At 40.9% G+C, this 16,812-nt stretch overlaps 1 long non-coding RNA gene across 4 annotated transcripts in view; it reads right to left on the bottom strand.

Annotated features, from left to right (window-relative positions):
• Window positions 1-444: 444 nt before the first annotated feature.
• Window positions 445-16,812, bottom strand: part of LOC132597558 (uncharacterized) — a 124,141-nt gene continuing 107,773 nt past the window's right edge. For 3 of the 4 annotated variants that reach the window (XR_009564454.1, XR_009564456.1, XR_009564453.1), the window contains 2 exons: window positions 9,905-10,013; window positions 445-2,211 (listed from right to left, as the gene is read on the bottom strand). This is a non-coding gene — a long non-coding RNA (uncharacterized lncRNA). Of the gene's footprint in view, window positions 2,212-9,904; window positions 10,017-16,812 lie in introns of all 4 variants that reach the window. The other variant, XR_009564455.1, reaches the window with a different exon arrangement.

Raw genomic sequence — 16,812 nt, forward strand, 5'->3', positions numbered from 1 at the left:
ATGAAAAAAAGAACGAATGGACACATTCCATTTGGACATCACTGTTTTGGAAATCCTGCTGGGGCTTGAAGGGACTGCCTAAGTCTCTCCTCTACGAAGAAGCTTACAGTGAGTCCCAGGACTTAGCTCTCTTTTCTGCTAACCTACAGAACCACAATTTGACATTTCATATACATACCCTGTCACACGGCATGCCTATTTTGTCTCAGACCCTTGTGGGCAAGTATCATGTATCCCCACAAAATAGGCACTGGATGCGTTTGTTGATCAAGGGATCAAGAAGAGATACATTTGTTGGACAGGGAATTCTTAGACAGCCACATCTGATGCGTACATGTTCTTGCAGCCCATCTCACTTCCGCTTTTAGACTTGCTGACACCAACATCCCAGGGTAGCTGTGAGCAAAACACTCAACAATGCATGTGGAAATTTGTTGTAGGCTGTAAACTGCAAACTGACTGCAAAAGATTAATGTTGCAGGATTACAATCAAAAGTCCAAAAAGGAATATGTCTATAAGATGAATTTAGATGATCCGTCAATCATCAGTTAGATAGAGTAGTATTTCTTTCCTCCAGATGAGAAGGGGTGAGGTAGAATACAGGATGCTCTGGGATTCAGAAAATCTGGGTTCAAATTTGGGATTGGCCATTGGCTTTGTGTCTAGTCTCCAGGTTTTTTTCTTTCTAAATTCTGTCTCTACAGGTAAACAAAACATAATATTTAGCTTTCAGTCCTTTCATTTGCATAGAGTGTCAGGGAAAACAATGGAAGAATATTCCATAGGAAATCCACCAACTTTTTTCACTTTTATTAGAGTAGAGGGGAAAAAAAACAATTTATTAATAAGCTCTCTCTGATTCCAGTCTTGTTGCAGAAGGAGAAGGGGAACATTTCATGGAAAAGCCATCACATAAAACAGAAGCCTATATGATGTTTAGAAAATGCCAGTTTCTCAAACTTAAACATGGTCTTTCATCTGAAATTCTTCTGATATTTAATTCTCCCTATGAACATAATTCCAAAATTATTTTTATCAGAGCCCTTACTAAGTATGTGGCATGAGATACTTGGCAAGGGAACAAGAATTAAAACGTCAATATAAAGAATCTCAGTTTAATCTAAGGAGAAATTTCATGAGTAAATTACACAAACATTACCTGGTATAGGAGCTTAGGGGAGGGATGACATTTCAAACTGAGATGCCCAGAGAAAGCTTTACAGAAGATTTTTGATGCGAGTTAGAATGTATTAAAGAATGTGAAAGGTACATCGATTAGGGGATGCCAAGAGTAAGAGTGCAAAGGTGAGAACATACAAAGGATGTTTTTCTGACAGTGAATAAAGCAGCCAGATTGCAGAAGAAGGTCAGATAAGGTGGTGGTGGGAGATAATGCTTGAAAAACAGGTTAGCCCTAACTGGGGATGACATTGAATGACATTGAATGGAGGAACTTCAAAGGAATTTATCCTTTAGGCAATAGGAACAGATTCAAAACTTTTTAAAAAGACAGTAATGGATTGAAATGTTTTAACTCTAAAAGTTTCCATCATTCATCAGAATGAGCTTAAAGAGGAGAGAGTGACAACAAGCAGAAAAATTAACACATTTTTTCCCAAGGGCCAGGTCTGCATTGACAAAGTCCTGAACTGGGTGGGTGGCAGTAGGAGTTGAAAGAAAGGCGGAGAAGCAAAACACTGGGAAGGGAGAATTGTCTGGGGCGGAGCAACGAGTGAGAGAGACAAGACACAAATGCCTTTGAGGTTTTAGGGCTGGGAAATTAAGCAAGTTGGTGGTACTCTTATAAAGAAGAGAAAGTGCAGGGAAGCAGGCATGTTTCGAGAAGGCTAACCACGTCTTCAGTATTTTACTGTTTATTTTATTTTTGCTTGTTGACAGTTTGCTTTATTTATTTATTTATGGCTGTGTTGGGTCTTTGTTTCTACACGAAGGCTTTCTCTAGTTGCAGCGAGCGGGGGCCACTCTTCATCGCGGTGTGCGGGCCTCTCATTATCGTGGCCTCTCTTGTTGCGGAGCACAGGCTCCAGACGCGCAGGCTCAGTAGTTGTGGCTCACGGGCCCAGTTGCTCCGCGGCATGTGGGATCTTCCCGGACCAGGGCTCGAACCCGTGTCCCCTGCATTGGCAGGCAGATTCTCAACCACTGCGCCACCAGGGAAGCCCAGGTCTTCAGTATTTTAGACAGTGAATCTGGATAGTGGAAAGAGAGTTTAGGAGGAGGTAAGTATTGGTAGAAGTGCCAGGGGGTGATCATCTTTGACAGAGAGTAAATGTCAAGGGAATGGCGTTATCCAGGGTTGAGAACAGGAGACTAGTCAGACCTGCTTTGCACTCACTAATGTGTGAACTTGGCGTGGAGCCGGAGAGCTTGGATTCTGTGTGGGGAGACCTGCTGGCTTTATCTCTCAGTCCTGCCACATGCTGATTGCCATGACCTCAGGAAAGTTACTTAATCAGCTGTGCCTCGGTTTCCTCTCCTGTAAAAATAGACAATAATAGTGTCCACCCTCAGGACTAAGGAAACAAGTCTATGTAAAGTGTTTGAGACACACTAAGCTGTTTTTATTGCCTTTGCTAAGCTATTTTTATTACTTTTGTTAAGGCTTGTTTTTCTGATGTGCAAAATTAGGATTGTAATAGTACTTACTTATGGTCAGACTGTGAGAATTAAATAAGAAAAATGTACGCAAAGCTCTGGGCAAAATGACTAGTCTATAGCAAGAGCTCACTTTGAATAACTACGTAATGTGATCACTGAAGAAATATCTATCATATGCCCACTACGCACCAGGCACTTTCCCGGTAACTTCGGGTGTGTCCGTGAAGGAAACTGACAAGACTTGCATCCTAGCAGGGAGAGACAGGCATGGAACAAATGGTAATATAATGCTGTGGGCAAAAAGCAAAACAGGTCCAGGACATTAAGAAGAATGTGAGTTGGCTTAGTCAGGGTGGTGAAGAAATGTCTCCCTGAAGACGTGACTTTTGAGCAGAGCTTTAGCTGAATAAAATGAGAAAGCCAAGCAGGAATCTGAGGGGAACAGTTTCTGGACCCAGTCAACCACTCCTGTGCCCTGTCTCTTCAGGCAGATGCCTGCTGGGACACTGAGGAGGGAGAGGGAGGAGGTGAGGTCAGTGAGGGCAGGTTTTAGGGAAGAGTGCCGTCCAACAGAAGTAAAATGCAAGCTATATAGGCAATGTTAACTTTTCTAGCAGCTACCTTTTTCAAAAGTAAAAAGAAATGGGTGAAATTAACCCATTGATCCAGCACATCATTCCAACACAAAATCACTGTAAGAAGTGTTATCCAGAAATGTATTTTCTCCTCCCTCCCTCCCTTCCTTCCTTTCTTTTCTCCTTCTTTTCTTTCTCTTTGAAAGCCGGTGGGCATTTTCCACTTACAGCACATCTAGATTCAGACCAGCCAAATTTCAAGTGCTCAGTTGCCAAATATGGCCACGGCTACCATCCTGGATGGTGCAAATGTAGAACACAGAACGTTGTAGTTCATGGAAAGGAATTTGGATTTTATTCTAAATGGAATAGGAAGCCATTGGAGGGTTGAGAGCTGGGGAAAGTGTGTATGTGTGTGTGGGGGACGGTGAGGTGACATGATCTGATCTGATCTTTAAATTGTCACACAATAGATGTCTCATTAAGGATGAATCTTGCTTTATACACTTGGTTAAAGGAGAAATATCTCCCTGATTTATTTCTTTAAGATCAAATTAAATCCAGTTCCAAACTCCATCTGCTAGGTTGACAAGAAATGCATTCCCAAACATGATTGTGGTTTCTCTTCCCTTTTTTTTTTTACATTTTTAACCAATTAATGAATTCAGTGTTTTTGTGATGATGAGCATAGTTATGCAGTTTCAAAGCATTGGAGACCCTTCCAATCATTAATCCACCCTGGCTGTTATTGAGATGCCCATTTTCAGAGCCCAGATATTCCCAGGAACCTGTGGCTTCCATGCCATCCACAGCACAGGCTCTTCGCAGAGGAGGAGTTCTGTACCTGGTGCCTTGCCATCTTTAGTGCCCCTCGTAGCTGTCTTGTCACACTTCCCAGGTAGTTCTTAAATTTATGAGATATACTGATTTCCCTCTCCTTCCCAGACCTGGGGACAAGTTTTTTCCTGTTTTTCTTGTGTCCTCCCTTTCCCCTCCTCAAAGAATACCTAGTACATCATTTCAATCACTCAGATTTCAAAAGAGACAGGAAGATGTGTTGCCTTCAGCAGCTCTGGCTCTCCCACCCCCTTCTTCTCTAAGTCTCTGAAGCAAAGAATTTGAATGAGCTTGACTGTCTCCTCAGAACAAATGAATGAGAAATAAAGGGGAACAAATGCAAATTATACCTCAGTGAATTACCCTGCCATACTAGCTATTATTATTGTATAGAAGACCTTGTATTGGTTGTTCAAAAAACGTCTCTAAGTCTCTAAGTGGGATAGTTTCACATCAACCAGATATGTGATCTATGTGTGGATCTGCAAAAGCATAAAAAACAAAGAAGTGGTTTCTAAATGATTTATTCATGTCTAATTTTCATGTCTGAGATCTTGCTACTGAAAGTGAGATCCCCAGAACAACAGCATTGGCATTCCTTGCTAAATGCAGAATCCCAGGCACGATCACAGTCCTACAAATCAGAAGTTACCTTCTAACAAGATGCCCCAGGTGAGTGATGTGCATGGTCAAGAGTGGGAAGCCCTAATCTAAGACTTGGTGGCTCCAATTTGGAGCTTACTTTTGTGTTCAGCCAGTGACTCTTCCCGATAAATTAATTCCTGATAAATTAATTCATCAAAGGTCATAACCAGTTGCCTGTGTTAGGTGCTGAGCTTAGGGACTGTGGGGATGCAGAACAGTGTAAGACAGTCTTTGCTTTCAAGGAGCTCATGGTCTAGTTGGAAAGATAAGATACAAACACATGAAAAGTGAATAAGGTTCTAACAGAGGAGGGACAATAGCAGATCAATGGTAGTTTATAATAGCCAGGTGCTTAAGGGATAGAAAGGTAAGATTTCAGCCAAGTCTGAAAGATGGGAAGGATATATTGCTCCAAATTATAGAGCTTTATTCTCTTTGAATCTACTGTCGGAGGAAGAATAATAGGGAGAAAAGGAAAGTTCCCTTTAATGAAGTATAAGGCAAAGGCAGAGCACACTTCTGAGAAAACCAATGCAGTGTCTGTGTCTTACTTTATACACAAACCCAAGCATACCATTAGACAGACTCCAGAAGGTGACAGTTTGCTGCCAGATTTCTCTTTTCCTTGAGGCATGTTGGGTGGCAGAGTGCTGAAGAGAAATAGCCCGCAAGACATTCTTATAAGTAGCAGCCATGTGTCCCTGCAAATGGGTGGCACATCTCAAGCTTCAGGCGACACTCATTGTTTCCAACCAATGTAGGTAGTTTGCAGAGGTGTGAAATTGAAAGGGCCCTGAATATACATATCATATTCTTCTTAAGCTGAAATCTTCTACTTACTTCAACAGAAAAATCCTGAGAGGGATGCAGGACACCTTTCTCTTTGATGAAATTGTTCAGATGTGCAAGGGATTATAGGCATTTGTGATCACAGTAAGTGTCCTGAGGGTGGAACCACACAACAGACCAGAAAAAAAAGAAGCTATAGCCTGTGCCCATTCATGCTCTTCATCCTCCTTCAATATTAATAAAATGTAATGGAGAGTCCCTACCTTTTGTTGAACTCATAATTGAGTTTTAGCATTTTAATGATTATTCTTTATGATTTGTAGGGGCCACATGGCCCATAATGCACAATTAGAGGTAAGATGCCCTTTCCAGGGTCAATGGCTCTATCCAACTTTTGTAAATATGACTGGTACATTACACTTTTATTATTCAATTAGCTTTGGCAATCAGGAACTTAAGATATAATTGGATCACGTCAAGTACATTTACATTGCACATGAATCCAAGAAAAGAATGTGATGAGTACACCACAAGTTTAATTCAGGGTTATCTAATTGTTTTATCCTAAAATACAGTTCCTCTCATCTCACTGGAACCCACACACTAAATTAAGGACTTCTGGCTGCCAGAATTCATTTGTGTTCTTGGATTTTCACTTTGAAAACTTCCAAAGGAGACAAGGAATACTGCTGATAGCAGAGTAAGCCTCAGCTATGGAAGTCAAACTGGTGATAAATATGAAGAAAACCGTAATCAGTTTTAATGAATACAAATAGCACAGTGCCTGGACCAGGGGAGTCCAGGGAAATGTTCAGCATAGTTCATGGGTGGAATTCAACAATTTTTTAAAAGAAAGACTCTTAGGGTTAAAAGGGTCCCTGGTTACGGTAAACAGCAATGGTAGGGGAGGGCATGTGGAGCAATTTATTCATGCTTATATAATAAGTCTTTTAAAGTTAAGGCTTTTTTTTTTTAATATTTTCTCTGTTTAAGGCAGCATGGACTTCCATTGAGCAGCGTTAGGGAGGTAACTGTCAACTGGAAAGAATGGCAAACTGAAATCTGTACTGGAAGTTAGTCCAAGCAAATGAGATACACCGAGTGCACACTGCTTGAGCACATTCTTGAACCAGACATCCCAGGCTTGCATCCTGGTTTTTCCAATTTGTTCCAACACTGGAAGAGAGACTGGCTTATTGGATTTACTGAAAGGCAGTATGTGTATTCTCTGTCTCCACCACGCAAGTTAATTCATCAACTGTGACCCAGGTTCCCCATTTGTTAGATGAGAATGTAATAGCAATTCTGTGTATATTTAAGAGTAAATATATAGAGAGTTAATATATAAAATGTATATACACTTGTATATGTATAAATATGAATCTATTTATTATATAGAAATGTAGATATCTTAAAATAAGGCCTGACATATACACTGTAAACATCACTGTTTTTATTGATGTTGATGTAATTATAATAATAATAATTGTTGTTGTTGAGTGGTAAATGAGCTGGCATTACAGGAAAACAAATCAACAGCACAGCCCCGTGGAACAAAATTTTTTCTAAGCCTCTCGCTTTCCTTAGAGTGTTAAAAGTATGAAGTGGTTGCTTTCACCGTGGTCCCTGAGTGGCCTGCCATGGGTTAGAAATGTAAAGGCTTAGCCAGCGGGAGAAATGGCAGTGCCACAGATATGTGAAAAAGGTTCCAGGGGAGATGTTGTTTAAATTGAGATCTCCAGGATGAGAAGTCAGTTAGACAAAGGTGAGACAGAAGGCACGTGCAAAGGCCCAGAGGCAAAAGGAAGTATTACCCTTGAACAGAGTGCATGTAGTTCAATTTCATTGGAAGTGGCAGTAGAATAGGTATAAGGGTGGTGAGAGAAGAGACATGCAAAGAACAGGGAGAAGATTGTGATGGGCTCCTATGTCGTGCTGGAGACTTCAAGTTCATCCTGAAGACATTGGGAAGCAGTTGAAAGATTTTATGCGGGGAAATAAGAGTGAGTCATGGTCAAATCTATGCTTTTGAGCTATCATTCTGGTTACAAGGTGGTGAATGTTTTGAGGAAACTTAGTATTGGAGGAGGATAAGAGTCTATTTAGAAGACTTTCATTGTAATTCAGCAAGAGATGTTGGTACCTTAAAATAAACACAGTGGAGTCCTATCCTGTGTTTATTGGAGTTCAATTATATGTTTTAAGTGACAAAGTGAGAGGAGGGAAGTGGAGTCCTATCCTGTGTTTATTGGAGTTCAATTATATGTTTTAAGCGACAAAGTGAGAGGAGGGAATTGGAGAAAGCAAAAGACACAGAGCAATAGCACTTTAAATAGAGAAATAGTCATAGTTCCACTCTACCATTCCATAGAAAGGTTATGTACCCCAGAGAAAGCCCAGACATCTCATCATGTTAAATGTCATTCTGGTGTTTTCACCAAACATGACCCCTAGATACAAATCAATGTTTTCATCTAATGCTCAACTGAAGAAACAGCAATTTGCTCCAACACTGGAGACAACATGAACTGTGTTGAATTTGCTGAGAAGTAGTATGTCTGTCTCCACAGGGGCACCTTCCTGAAGAATTCTCCAGAGTAACCGTAACTCAACATGACTTACATGTAGCCTCAAATGTTTGGAACTTAATCCCTTAAGTGAGGTGTGACTTCCCTACAGTACCCCTGGAAATAGAGAAAAGTAGGGGGGTGGGAGAGACATTGAGTTGCTAGAACTGACAGCACCTTATGATGGCTTCATGTGGGTGCTGCGAAAGGTAAGGAGGAATCAAGATTGATGAACAGGGTTCTGGTTTGACAACAGGATCCAATCCTCACCTCCTCTTCCCCAACATTACCAAAAAGTAGAAATTATCCTTCTCCACCCTTGATTTCTGGACTTTACAGTGACAACCTGGGTTCCCCCTTGGAGAGCAATAGTGGGAACATTATGCTGTGAACTCATAACTTCTCTCCTTATGTTTATAGAGTGATAGACTCAGATTTAAAGAAACATGAAAGACAGACCAAACTGAAAAGCTATGATCAGATTTCTCCAATGGCTGAAAGGAGGCTGTGGAATTCCCAGAAATTAAGATACTCAGACCCTATAATCTGCCCAGTAGGTTCAAAGCAAGTAGACTCCCTGGAGCTAAAAGAAATATAGTTGCCAAGTGACAGGTGGATAAGCAGTGTGGCAATGAAAGGAAGAAAACTAGGGATTAGTCTAAACTCTGGGGAGGTAAATAATTTCCAGGGCTGACAGGCAGTCAAAAGCAATCCAGGAAGATAAATGAGCCAAGTTCAGTAAATCGTAGTGTAATCCTCATGCCAGAGGCTGCTCTGACGTGAAGGACTGGTATATATTCTAGGAATTTATTACATTTCTTTGGCTAGAACCTCCATCCAGAAATCTGCCTAAATACACCTATAACTAGCTCCTGGAGAGGATGAGTGAGGGAGGAAACTGAGAGGGAGATTAGGAGGATATATTAGTCTGGGTTCTCTAGGGAAACAGAACCTATATGATAAGTGATTTATTGTAAGGAATTAGCTCGCATGGTAATGGGGGCTGAGCAGTCCCAAGATCTGCAGTCAGCAAGCTGGAGACCCAGGAGAGCCAATAGTATAGTTCCGGTCTGTGTCTGAACATCTGAGAACCAAGGGATCTGATGGTCTAAGTTCCAGTTTGCATTTGAAGGCGGGAGAAGACCCATGTCTCAGCTTGAAGACAGTCAGGCAGAAAGAGAGAGAATTCTCTTCTACTCCACCTTTTTTGTTCTATTCAGGGCTTCAAGAGATAAGGCATACCCACATTGGAGAGATCAATTTTATTTACTCAGTCTACTGATTCAACTGTTAATCTCATCCAGAAACACCTTCGCAGACACACCCAGAAATAACGTTTAACCAAATATCTGGGCGCTCTGTGGTCAGGTTTGACACACAAGTCAAGTTGACACATGAAATAAAGCATCCTAGGGGCTTCAGGTCTTCACCCTCTCACTTCAAGGAGAACAGCTCTGGTTGGATCTTCCTCTGGGATATGACTTGAAGAAAGGGCTCTGGCTATAATGAAAAGTTTGCAGGACGTTTCTAGAATTCGAATCACCAAAGCACTTAAAGTGTTTTCTGACAAGAGCCCACTTGCCTCCTTGTTTGTTTGCACAATTCCGTAAATACAGCTACGGTGTTCTTACTCTCTTAGGGAATACCTATTCCACACAGCTCATTCAGTTGGACAATTCCTGCCTTGCAGACTCCTCTGGGTTCCTCAGGTCCTGTGGTTTATCCTTCCTGCAGGACCTGATGTGGCTTCTTAAGACATGAAGCTTCTTACTCCCCAGAAAATCTGTTCTTCTCTTACAGAGTAAGTTGTTGCTGCAGAATCCACCCTTCAGTTTGCACTGTATTATTACATTATCGCTTCTAATGATTACCTGGTTATGAGTAAGGCCATCCCAACAAGGAGCAGAGGTTTGACCGTGGAAAGTGATGGAGTTGCTTTCGAAGAATGCCAGTTCCTTTCGAGATCTTTCTCTAGAGCTCCTGCTAGAGCAATTGGAGGAAGCAAAAGAGGATTTGAAGTCAGAAGACTTGCAGAGAAATCTGCCGGATTCTAATTTCTCCACCGCTTTGATTCCCACTGAGCGTTGGGGTGGTTACTGAAAAACACACAGATATCTGGAAAGCTAAGTGAACGAACGACAGCAAAGCAGGCTCCACTAGATCATGTTTGAAACAATTTCACGTGGCATAGCCACCCAAAGGAAAGGAATTTTTGAAGAGCACCATGAAGTAATCAACTTTATATTACAAAATAAATATGTGTCTGCACTACATCAGACATCACAGTAGACTATACTCTAGTAGGGACCAATGAGATCGGGTGCCAAAGGGTCAGGCCAAAGTCGCGGAGGAAATACTTAAAATGGAAAAGATGGTATCTCTAAGTTTAATTTTCCCTGGGACGTGGGAAATGGCTGCCATCAATCAATGTTAATGGTAATTTTTGTGGCTCTTCTGAGCACCACTGAATTAGTTTATCAAGGCTTGCCAGAAAGGGAGAGGTAATTAGAAAAAGAATAGAACTTTCTAAGTCCATAAAGGGAGGTGCTTTTGAAAAAATTTTTAAAACCTCCACTGACTTGTACACAAAGTTTCACTTAGAAACTTTTCTAAGTTTCACTGTACAGCCTAGAGGCTGGTTTTGTTCCATGGCTACTGTGGGATTGCTTCCTATTAATGTCATGTCCTAAACCACAGAGTCCTTATTGGGAAGGGCAGGCACAGGCACGCAGTCTTTCCAAGCCCTTTATGGTCACAAGAGAATGGTGCCTTGGGTCCAGCACGTTTCCTTACAGAGATGTAAAGAGCCCTCACAACCTGTGCTGGGCAGTTGTCTTTGTTTGGGAATATTCTCCCCTGTCCTGGACTTGCTGTGTACTTTCTTGTTCTGTTTGAGGGTGTGCAACACGACACCTGGCCAACCCCACTGCTATATCTGTTCCTGGCGGGGTGAGAATGGAGTTCTTTGCCTGTAGCACAGAAGGGTGTGTGCAGACCATTTCCCTGCATGGGCTGTGGGCTGAGCCCTGCTGGCCACGGGGACTGATGCTCTCTCTCCATAGAAGCTCTATCTGTTTACCATGTGAGTAAAGCATTGTTCCACCCACTGCCTGTGTGAGTCATGTCTTTCTTGGCGACCTCCCCACCAGCAAACTATGCAGTGGATTGACACCTTGGGGCTGCCGTCCCTGGTGGTAGGCACTGTTAAGCTCTTTGTAATCTTCCAGACAGTGGGACCCCTCCCCTGGAGGCGGAAACAGGTGTCATTTACTCAACAATCCCTGAAACATTTCTACCAGCAGTGCGGATCGATTTCCTGCAAAATCTAAGGAATAGTTTGAAAATCATTAAGGGGAAAATCATTGTGTAGTGTTGAGCTTGCCTAATAGACAAGAGAGTTCCCCTGTGGCTTTAGGAGCCCAGAAGTCCCAGTATAAAGAAAAAAAAATTCTCTGATGCTGGTGGCATTGTTATCCATGTGTTTTAGAACTCTGAGGCTTTCATTGTTTTAAAATTATAGCAAATGCTTTTAGTAGTATTGTATTTTATTATGATGAAATAAATACATGCATGCCTTAGCCTAGGTGTCCTACAGTCAAAGCCTGAGGAAAGGTTGATTTGCACCCAGAATATTTATTTGGGAGGAGGAGAGAGGGCCCGGGAAGAGGGAAACAGTAGGAGAAATGGTGATCGCAAAACTCTGTTACTGCACTAGTGTCCCGAGTGTGACCATGATCTGGTCACTGTTGTGGGCAGCCAGGGGTCAGTTGCTGGGACCTGCTGAGTGGCCCTAAAAATGTGTCTCAGCATTTTCCACCTAAAGGAAGGAGCATTAGAGCTTCTGGCTGACAGCTCCACCCCCATTTGCTTAGGGCTACCTCATGGGGTGTTGGCTCTCTGTGTCACCCGCTGTCAGAGAAGAATGGAGAAACTGTGGGAGAGAGGCTGTGTAGGATTCCACCTGAAGCAAGGTGACCGCCACAGCCATGGTTTGAGTAAAAGAGAACTGAAGGTGGATCATAAGAGCTGTCTGAATTAATGCCTAAGGCAGAAAAGTTAGAAAACACCGAAAAAGACCGAGATTTTGCTTTCATTATAAATCACGCACTATCTCATCACCCAGAGAAAAACCATTGGCCAATGTCCTACCATCATTCTATCCATGCTGTCTACTTTAATTCCACATTGTGTAGCTTCTTTTTTACTAAACATTTTTTGTATCTTCAATACATTCTCATGGTGAGAAATATCCTTCTCAGCACTTTGTAAAATGTTTGAACAGTATTCCAATATACAGAGCGCTAAATGATCTCTCTAAACTTCATCTCTCCTTTGTGGTTGGTCATTTAGACTGTTCCTAATTTTCTGCCATTAAAAAAAACAAAACAAACCAAAGCACTGCATCATTGTGCACTTGTCTAATCATTTCTTTAGCACTAACCCATAGAAGTGAACTTTCCAGATTAGAAGTATAAAGTATACACATGTTTAAGGCTTTTAGGGCCCAATGAGCTCCCATAAAAGTTGTGAGTATCCTCCATCAGTGTGTAAGAACTCCTAGACTCTCCCCATATGATGTTATTATTGCTTTCTCACTTCTGGCAAGCTAATATATGATTACCTTTTATAATGAATTATTGTCAAATATTTTGTCAATATTGACAAAATATTGTCAAATATTTTCATAGTTTTTAACTCACATACATCTATTTTTAGTGCATTTAAAATCTTTTCAAAGATTCGTTGACAATTTGTATGTTTATTTTTGTAAATTGTTCACGTTACTTGCCCATTTTTCTGTCTAGGACTTCGTCTTTTTCTGATTAACTTGTAATTTAACTTGTAAAAAAGTCTTTTCCATATATTAATGCAATTGAAAACAAAATAGATATCTAAATATGTTACCATATACAAACTCCAAATTTCCCTTACTTATTCATTAATGGGGTTTTTGATATTTAAATTTAACTTTTTATGTAGTGGAATTTATCTATGGTACTTAATCTACCTCGGGTACTTAAGACCTTGCTTCAGAATCAAGGTTACTTATGAAGATGCATGATTATTTATGAAGATGAACACAGCTAGTAAGTGAGGGAACTGAGATTTGAACTTAGGTCTGTCTAATACCTAAGTGTGTTTTACTCTCCAAATCCCAACAAGTCTGTCTGAATTATATTTTTGGTTCCCTTGACCCAAGATTTATGATTGACTTTCAGTGAGACTTTATCATAATGAGATTATTGCATGTTTATTGATTATAAACTGCTCTATATATGGGCTAATATATGGATCACGCATGGGTCTATCCTCTTTATTCAACCTCCTACCCTAAGCTTTCATGGCATAAAATACAAAGTAAGAAGGAATAGAACTTAAAGCAAATACAAAAGGATCCATGTATTGACTTTATATATATATATATATATATATATATATATATATATATATGCTGAACTAAATATAATGTCCAGGTTGATTATATATATATTTTTAAAACACCTTTAATAGTGTAAATGGAAGGTCTGATAATAACAAGACAACAAGAGATGGGGAAAAATCACTTCATCCAGCTAAGGTGTTACTTTAGTAAATGGAGTATCTGGCTCTGAGATGAAATATTTTTATGAAGAAAAAAGTCTGGCCAACCCAGGATAAGAGTGAAGACAAATCAGAAAAATAGGGCATTAATACAAAGAATGGAGACATTATCAATTACAGGAATAAATATCGCAAGAAAAACATTCACCCTGCAGCTTCAGAGAGACATAAATTACAAATTCTTTTAAGGTACCCTCTCACCTGAATCACTCATTCTACAAACATTTACTGAGCCCAACTAAGTGCTGTGGCTGAGGTACTAAGGCTTAAAGCATCAGAGATAGTGTGGGCCTTTACCATAGCTGGTAAAATTACCACAATACAGAGCTGCATGAGCAGAACAATAGAGAAATACACAGCACAACGTGGCTATGCTATGAGGTGTGTGATTGGGAAGGTTTAGGTCAGTAGGTGGTATTGGACTTGAGCCTTGAGGAAACAAAGGATTTTGACAGGAAGAAAAATAATTCTGAACTGAAATAGCAGTTTGGAAGACGACAAAGGCATGTGAAAATGCGTGTATACTTTTTTAAGGGTACGCTGAGTAGTTTAGAGTGAGTAGAACAGAAGGTGCAAGGAGGCGTACAGTGGGGAATGAACCCAAATAAAGTTTAGTTGTGAGTTTTTTGAGTGCATGTGCTAGAAATCCAAATTCAACCAGTCTAAGCGATAGGAAGTCAATGGAAGGAGTCAGCGTTACTTCATGGACTGCCCGAGTAACATAGTTCATGGGCACACGAGCCTCTGAAACAATGAGAAACAATTCCTTGGACATCAGAGCCACCCGACTCCCCTCTCTTTCCTCCCAGAATGGCGGCCTATATGTCTCCAGTCTGCATGAACACAGTGATCCATATAGCCACGGGGTTTTTGGGTTTTTTTTTTTTTTTCGGTACGCGGGCCTCTCACTGTTGTGGCCTCTCCCGTTGCGGAGCGCAGGCTCAGCGGTCATGGCTCACGGGCCCAGCCGCTCCGCGGCATGTGGGATCTTCCGGAACCGGGGCACGAACCCGTGTCCCCTGCATCGGCAGGCGGACTCTCAACCACTGCGCCACCAGGGAAGCCCAAGCCACGGGTTTCATATGCTACAGCTTTGGGCTCATTGACCCAGCCTGGGTCAGGCACCCACCTCAAACCAATCAACTTGGTCAGGGGTTAGAGAAAGATATTTCCTGGAAGAAGAAAGGGGCAGCGGGTATATTGCTATAGAGATAATTCCACAGATTTCTACTGCAAATAGAAAATGACAACACTATAATTAGCAAGTTTCAGGAGTCTAATTTACCTTCCAATTATCCTCTTCCTTTTCTTGTTTTCCTCCCTGCCCCAGCTTGTGAATCTCTATCTGATATCCCTTTCCCTTGATCATCCTCTCTTTCTCTTAAAATCTTTCCTGTTTCTGTGGCTCCTTCTCTTGGGGGTGCCCTTTCCAAGTATTTTTCAAAGCACAAAGGCAGCAGCTGAAATGTCCAGATCAAAAACAGTCAGCCCTAAATTAGGATGCAACTATTTCTTTCATTCATGTTTTCATTCATCAGTTGCTCATTGAACATTTGTCATTTACCGTCGGGATAGAGAGGTTAAAAAGTAATAGAAATAATAATAGCTTGAATGTGTTGTGTGATCACCATGTGTTGTACCTATGTTATCTTATTGAATCACGCACACTCAGTTATTTTTAAGTAACCAAATGGTTGGGATACAAACCTAGGCTTTATGACTCCAAAATCCCTGTGTATAACCACTACACTGTCTGAAATGTGGGATACCGTCCCTGTCCCAAAGATGATCATTAACTAGTAGATAAATGCAGTATAAAATAATAATCATAATGACATTGGTTAGTATTGGTTTACTAATGAGAAGAATACTGGGGAGAGAGGGGCACTTGACCCCGTCTGGGAGGGAGGGAGTCTTCCCAGAAGACTCAGCTTGGAGTGAATCCTGGGGCTGAGCTATAGTTGACCAGGTGAGTAAGGGCTCTGAAGGCTTCTGGGTGAAAATGAACAGCAGTGTAAGTACGAGAGAGGAGATGGAGGTGGTGTGCACTCAGTTGAATGTCATGAGGTTTAGCAGAGATGGTACTTAGGTTGGGATGGAGAACAGAGGCAACAGATTTAGCTAGAAAACCAAACAGCAGTCACATGAAAACGGTGTTGTACATTATACTAGGGACTTTGGACTTTATCCAGAGGCAACGGCTAACCTCTAAAGGATTCTAAACATGATCAAAGTAATATTTTAGAGAGATCACTCCTAGAGGGAGAATAGAGGCCAGGGGCTGGGAGATTAAGCAGCAGTTGTCTAAAACCTAGACTAAGTAATTTGGGGGTAGGCACAAAGCTTCCATTTCCATAACTCCAGAGCCTGACCAATTTTTTGTTGTACACATGGATGAATAAAGGGACTGCTGCAGTAACCTAGGCAAGACATAGGAAGGCTGGAATTCAGACAGCCCCAGTAGGGATGGGAATTGTAGGAAGTATTCTCTAGAGAGTAGAGCTTTAGTGAACTGCATCTGCCTTTCAGTTCATTAGCTATTCTTTTCTCTTTTTCATTCTGAACTACACCAAACATTTAGCAGTATAGAAAATAATATAATGCTTACCACCTAATATTAATACATCTTAACCACCTGCCATACTTGTCATACCTTAAATATTTTTCATAATGTTGTTGAATTTATCATTATTCTTTGTAATCATTTTATTATATAAAAACGGGTCAAGGTGATGAATCATCATTTACTTAAGCATTTCTCTATCATTAGACATATAAGCTACTAGTCATTTTTGACATAGCTCTCTCTTAGAGAAGGACGCTGCGATAAACAGCTTCAGATATAGCTGTGTCCTTGAGAAAGATCACTCCCTTTCCTTTATTGTCCATTTTGCCTAGTTTTTGTAGGAATCGGTGTCTGGAGAAATACTGTTGAAGGTATAGTGGATGTAGACATATAGGTTATTCTTTGGTGAAGGCTTTGAGAGAGATGGTTGTGTCTGAAGAGCTGGGGAGCCATCCTTGAAACAGTGACAAGTTTTTCAATAAAATTTTTTTTATTCTACTGATTTTAAAAACTGTTTTAAGTTGCATCCATATAGTCTACATCTAGAATAGTGTTTGGCACACAGAGACTATTCAACATGTATTTGTGGAAAGAAGGAATGAACAAATGAAT

The sequence above is a fragment of the Globicephala melas genome, chromosome 7 (assembly GCF_963455315.2).
Source record: "Globicephala melas chromosome 7, mGloMel1.2, whole genome shotgun sequence".
NCBI classification, from domain to species: Eukaryota; Metazoa; Chordata; class Mammalia; order Artiodactyla; family Delphinidae; genus Globicephala; species Globicephala melas.